Source organism: Dermacentor variabilis, chromosome 7 (genome assembly GCF_050947875.1).
Source record: "Dermacentor variabilis isolate Ectoservices chromosome 7, ASM5094787v1, whole genome shotgun sequence".
NCBI classification, from domain to species: Eukaryota; Metazoa; Arthropoda; class Arachnida; order Ixodida; family Ixodidae; genus Dermacentor; species Dermacentor variabilis.
This window is the reverse complement of record NC_134574.1, coordinates 97,355,300-97,361,299: the sequence shown is the minus strand read 5'-3', so window position 1 is coordinate 97,361,299 and position 6,000 is coordinate 97,355,300.

The following is a 6,000-nucleotide window of genomic DNA, read 5'->3' as shown; positions in this document are numbered from 1 at the left end:
ATGTTTTCCCGCGTTAGGCCCACACTGCAAATGTGCTAAAGAAATCCTGTTATATTGTTTTACTATTCAGAACACATTGTATAGTAACTTCGGCTGCCATTCTAGAAAAAGCACCTTTTGAGTGACTTTCCACAGTGGGGATAGACATGATTCCCATAATTTACAACAAAAGCTAAATGTGTCCACGCTACATAACGTTTGCTATAGGCATTCAAAAGTTCTTGATTGACTTGCGTAATTTCTCTTATATACACATCGGAAAACCAGTAGACAAAGCTGCCGACAACGGCTAGTCACATATTAGTATTTCTATTAAATAATAGAGCAAATCAAAATTACTTTGAGAGTACAAGCGCTGTTTGCTCAATTCAGAACAATGCAGGCTATTTGATTACAGTCTGGCTTGCATAATTACAAGCTTGAAACGTGCAGAAGTTACAATAATTTATTGATTACTGGGGGCACAGAAAGATAACTAAATAAGACAGCACTTTAAAAGTGCGACATGTCGTTGCTGAACAAAACGTGGAAGCATGCAGATATACATAATTTGGTGTCTCCTATAACAATTGTAATGGCCGCTATGATGAGGGACCGTAGATTTATGGTTGAAGTAGAAACACGTCTGGCGGGTGGTGTTATTGCTGTGGGAGTCAGTGGGGAAAATCAGCGCTACCCATTAGCCTGCGTAGTGGTTTATCAGGCAACTCTGCTGACCGGCGCGATTCACCCCCGAAAGCTGCATAAGCGGCAAACGGCACAGCATTTCATGCGGTCTCTAATTGGTCATTGATATAATCAGACACCAGGACGACCAATACAAGTAACATGAATAACACGGCACGAGAGATGGCTAACAATTAAGTGTTCGTTTGAAATGCTGGGAAGTGTATACGTGGTGGCAAGAAGTAGCAGTTCTATTTACAAGATAAACTAAATCTTCTGAAATCCTTAACATAGCCGTCACAGCAAACACTACAAATAATGTTCACATAAGGTACTTTTGCGTACGCACTATTAGCAAGCGGTCAGGGACATGCAGGAAAGTACCATGATAACGATGTGCACTTTGATGCCCATTTTGATTGGTATTTCGAACATATCATCTGCCATTGTCCTCGATACAGCTTCCTGGAAAAAGTCTGTCATGACGGTGTTGGTACGCCTCGATGAGCGGCTGCTTTCTGAGAAGAGGATCTTGGAGTGTCGGCTGATGCGACCTTCACTCTAGAAGCCGGCGAAGGCGCTACTAAGGTGTCTCCGGTTAAATGACTTTCACACTCCTGCGTTCGTTTGTGTGTGTGCGTTCTACATTTATTTCTCTTTCCCTTCTACCACTCTTTTCAAGTGTAGGAACATTTTGCTTTGTTTTGTTGTTGTTGTTTAAAATCATTCTGTCGACCTTTATCCATTCCTCAGGGGAGGGTAGCAAATTGGATATCGATCTTCCGGTGACCCTCCCTGGTTTCGTCATCTCCTTTATCTCTCTCTCGTGATTGGTATTTGAAAGTAAGGGAAAGCAATGTCTGAACAATCGATAAGACAAGAATGGTTCTACGGCAACACGCTAACATTCCGCACGTCATCTGGTATTTGTACTACCTCATGCAGTCAATCACCTTTCGTTTAGCTTCCCGCATTCCTCCTTTGAACGTGGCCTGAAGCTCCGACATGCGCGGCTTTCGGGGTTATCTGTGAGCCAGTCAAACTAAATGATCATGAAATATAGGTGGACGCCAAATTTTGTCTTTTTTTTTCATTGGAGGCGCACGTATATCACCATTTTCTTAGTGGTGCCGCCATGTTCATTTAGCTTGCCGCGAGTCTGAGGTAAGTGGAAGGTGAAATGCATTGCACTGAGTAATCAACTCTGGATAATTATTCGCTCTCCTCCAGTCGTGTCTCATCAACCAATATCCCAATTACTGCACACGCTTCAGCAAGCAGTGACATTCTGGGTGATGTGTTAAACTTTATTCAAATTGTGGGTTTTCGTTTCAAAAACTACACTCAGAATATGAAGTACGCCGTAGTGGGGGACTAGTGGGGGGATTTTTACCACCTGGGTCTATATAACATGCACCAATGTCCTGCACCGAAGTTTAATTTACACGAACGTTTTTGCACCTCTCACAAATTGAAATGCGGCTCCCCTTTCTTGGCATTGAAACCCCGAGCGCGAGATATCGCGTAGGCACCACTACGCGACCACTACGAGTACGGAAGTGTAGATTTCCGGTCGGCAGCTTTCTAAGTGTTGTCGTGAAGCTGCGGTGCTTTAATTCGCCATTGCGAGAGGGCGCCTGACGTCAGATGTCCGCTAAAGAAATTTGAGCGACGTTTCCCTTCATCGTACCGTGCCTTAAATTAACACTTATGCAGACTGACCGCAACCTTTACCATGCCTAGGTCTAGCATTTCCGCTGCTGAATGGAATCCCAAGAAAGCAACATCAGTAGCATACGTATACCGAACATTTCAACTTTGTGTTCATGTGCAATAAAATATTCACCGACGATTACGGTACTCCCTTATGCGAAATTTATCTTAGTGCAGTTCGATACGTGTTTCCATGTCGCGATATATTCGCTGGCGTGGACAACCTGTCTGGAGCGGCACATTGCAGAAGAAGCGAAGCGCGGCACCACCGCCTCATTAATCGGGAGGTCGCGAGAAGCAGCGCGTGGATGACGAGTGGATGACGCGTGGGTGCCGTTCACAGCAGGCGCCACAAACAGATCTCCGTTTCGTCACCGGTTTGTTTACGCATATGCTACCGTGAGATACGTGTCAACGGCCGCCTCTTTGACGATGTCGCGGCCTTCCTCAGCGACCACACGCTGAGAGTGCGAGTTGGTGACGCCCTCAGTGCCCCTCGCAGCGTGATCTCCGTGGTTGCCCAAGGCATCGTGTACAGTCCAATTCTTTTTAACTTGGCTCTGGCAAGGCTTCTGACTACATCCCGAAGATGACAGGCCAAGAATTCCATGGGGCGATCTACGCCAATAACATTGCAATGTTCGCGTGCGGGCCCACGGACCTCGGCTTTCAAGTGCGAGAATCGCTGCAGTCGGCGATCAATGCCGTCGATGAATACCTCGCCGGCATTGGCCTCCAGCTCTCGGCGTCAGAAACTGAGGCGCTGTTAGTACACCTGCGTGCTCGTGTGCGCTTCCAAGCGCCTTGTCTCACGCTGCGCGGACAAGGCACTTGGATCTCGGACTCGACATCGACTGCCGGATCAACACCACAACTTGCACTTCGAGTTTGCAACTCGAAGTGCAAATACCGGTAGCAAACCGGCTCTAGGCGCTTCCCCTCACCAACGCCACAGCCGCCAACGGGAAAGCCATCGATATGGAGCACTGCACCGTATTCCGCCAGCTCTACGGGATTCCTCAAAGTTCTCAAGTGGTAGCACCTCCCGCCGAAGCGGGAAACTGGCCGCCCTCACTTCGCGCACGGAAGCAAGCACTGCACCACATCGAGCGCCTCCAACGTTCGCCACAGGGCTAGCGCCTTGTGTGCCGCCTCCTCACACACGAGGCCTCCGGCATGGGCCAGCGTGCCAAGGAGTTCAGTGTACTCATCGCGTCGCTGCCGCAACTTCTCCCTCTGCTGCTCTCGCCGCACGACTACGCGCTACTCGACGTCACCCACACTGTGCCAGGTGTCAGGTCAAAGCACAGAACAGCTGTAAGTTCCATGCAGCAGGAGACGGCTGCACTTCTCTAAGAGCGCCTAGGGGACCGGCTGCTCCTTTACAACGACGGCTCTGTGTCCAGTGATGGCTCCGGTGCAGCTGCGTCGACGGCGCCGGACATTTCCGCTACGCGACTGTCCCGCCTTCGGTTTGCTTCGCCGTCAACGATGACCAAGCTCGCTGCCATCGCCCTTGCGTCTGAGCTACTTCTACAGCAGAGCAGTGTCGCTTCCGCTGTGATCTTATCTGACTCGCGCACGGCACTCTGCATGCTTACGAAGGACTGTCGGTCTTATGCATGTGCAGCGGGCCGGTTCTAAACTCCGCCACCTTCTCAGGCGGGGCTGCGATTTGGCCTTGCAGTGGTTCCGGCGAACATCGGCTTACCGAGCAAAGGGGCGCCCTCGCTAAGAAGGCTCACTCTGATCGCTTCCCTATCGTCACCTCGGTCACCCATTTCGACATGCCCAAGACGACGATTCTGCGCACTCTCCGCGCGCAGCAGCCGGACCCACGCGTTGCGGCAGGTACCCCCCTCGCCTCTTCCCCCACGCCGGACTCTCCCGCGAGGACTGCTTGTTCCTCCTCTGCCTTCGTGTCGGATGCTTTATGGGGGCCGCCAGACTACACAGGCTGCAGGGAAAAGGCAGTCCCGTGTGCATCAACTGCGCCGATGTGGAGACGATCGGGCACCTCCTACTTCACTGTCCTGCTTGCACGGACTTGTGTTCCTCATATCGGCGTATGGGACTGCCTTGCGACACGACCAACGCGCTCCTTTTTCCGGTAGCCCACTCGTCTATCGTCAATAGTGGGCTTGCGGCACTACTGACTTTTGCAGTGTGACGCATTTAAGAGCGCGGCTCTGAGCCCCGCATTTGTTATGTTTTTTTTGCCACCTTCCTTCGTCTCTCTTCATCTTTTTCACCCGACACCTGTTTCTCCGTGCAGTGCTGTGGAGGTGTCCTCCTGTGAGAGACAGGACAGTTACGGCACTACGCTTATACCTTCTATTCTGTTTAAAAGTCACTTGACACACGTCATAGGATGTGGCAAACTACTCCGTATGTATACTGCGACACATCAAAGCTACCTTCCGTCGGACTTCACACCAGCAGCAAGAGCACTGTTACCCTTGTGGTTCATACGACAACCACAAGTACACCTCACGAATGCGGGAATAACGAAGAAGATCCATCATTCAACAGTGCCTCTACGTCCGTTCACGCTGTCATTGCTGAACGAGGTATATGAAAAAAGTACGCACATTTACACTGATTGATCTGCCTCAGCCACCAGCTCCACAGGCTCTGTTATCATCCCGCCTTTACAAATGACAATCACTTTCGAAGTGTACCATATAACGACCTCTACGACAACAGAACTTGCCACTCTACGTGCCGCTGTTGATTACATGGCACAAGGCAAACCTCAAAAGGGTTTTTTTGTGCCTCCTAGGCAGCACTTCAGGGTCTGCAGTCAGTCTTAAGACGCAAGGCCGATGAATAACTAGTGTTTGAGACCAGAGGGGTACTCTATCAAGCCGTCATAAACGGACGGCACATCAACTTCCAATGGCTACCGGGCACTATGGCATCGTCGGAAACGATCTTGCTAAAGATGCCGCCCAGTCAGCCCATAAATAAACCGTGTCACTTCCTATACCCTTATCAAGGACCGACGCTACGAAGGGTGTTCGCTTACTTGCTCAAACTAAAATTGAAGCTTTGTGAAACACCCCAATTTTCTCCAACTGCCGTCTTCACGAGTTGGATCTTACACAGAAGCTGCAGATTTCATGGAACTTCTCCCGTCGTGATGTAACTTTACTGTGCGGCGTCTGGTTAGCGGTGGCTTTTACGAAAGCCCACTCATTCCTTATTGGAATATCCAACACATCAATCTGTGACTAGTGCAACTGTGAAGAGACTGTTGAGCACGTGTTGTGTTTTTTATCTCTATGGGCAACGATACGCGACGTTCTTCAGAGGGGGTTAAACCGATTATATAACACACCATTTTCAGAAACTAAGATTCTCGGACCATGGCCCCATGCGTTACAAAGCGACGAAGGCACTCACACCGATAGTGCCTTCGTCCCTCCCACTCTTCTCTTTCATTCCCTTGAACCCCTTCCCCTGTGTAGGGTAGAAACCGGACGTGCGTCTGGTTCACCTCCCCACCTTTCATTTCTTCCTTTTCATCCTCCTCCTTCTCCTGCGGATATATACACCATGAATGAAATAAAGTCTACAAGAAAACTTAAGAGCAATCTTAGCACTATGCAACTAAAATTG